Source organism: Lemur catta, chromosome 13, assembly GCF_020740605.2.
Source record: "Lemur catta isolate mLemCat1 chromosome 13, mLemCat1.pri, whole genome shotgun sequence".
NCBI lineage: Eukaryota > Metazoa > Chordata > Mammalia > Primates > Lemuridae > Lemur > Lemur catta.
Window position 1 is genome coordinate 53,718,812 of NC_059140.1, and position 841 is coordinate 53,719,652.

At 38.6% G+C, this 841-nt stretch overlaps 1 pseudogene; it reads right to left on the reverse strand.

Moving 5' to 3' along the window:
• Window positions 1-388: 388 nt before the first annotated feature.
• LOC123649591 lies at window positions 389-543 on the reverse strand (annotated as a pseudogene).
• Window positions 544-841: the final 298 nt, after the last annotated feature.

Consider the following 841-nt stretch of genomic DNA (forward strand, 5'->3'; position numbering starts at 1 on the left):
ATATTCTAAAGCCAACGCTCTTTGTTCCCTCTGACTCTCCTTCATTTTAGGAAATGTGAAATGCTGACTCGTCTGCAATCCTTTTTCTCTCCATTAGATTATACAAAGGCATGAACTGAGATATTTATTGTCAAGAAGTTTGTAATGAACGGTAGCAGAATATACCCCTCAAAATTTGCCACTTTGGTATAAGGAGTATTTTGAGCTAAAGGCATTTGAAAAATAGCAGATGCAATCAGGGCATCCTAATCCCTCTTTTTCTTCCTGAAAACAGGAGATTAAAACTCCCATGTGAAAGATGCCCACCCTATACCAAGAGAAAACAAATATTCAATGGGGAGTCACAACTAAGAGAATTCTGTACACATAGATTTTTTTTTTTTAATATCAAGGAGAGCACAACTGCAGTCCTACAAATTATGCAGTCGAGTTTCCCACATTTGGGGAAATTGCAGGGGTCAGCACATCCGGAGTGCAATGGATAAGACTCGCCCTGGGAAAACCAGCTTTGTGATCATGGTATCTCCCCTGCCAGGTAAGTCAAAGAGATATTATTAAAATAATCCTTTTCTTCCCCTAGCCTCCCGCCTAATTCAGTTACTTTTCCACAATTACCTCTCCTTGTTCAACCTAATATGAAAGCATTTGGATTTTGTCACTTCTTTGGGTTTTCATCTCCTTGTGAGGGCTCCCTTGTCATGTAAACCTTATATGCTTTTCTTTTGTTAATCTATCTTATGTTAGTTTAATTCTCACTCCTAACTAAAACCCTGAGAGGGTGAGGTAAACGGTTCCTCTCTTCTATAGAAAAAGTTAGGAAGAAGTTAAAAGGTGTACCCTA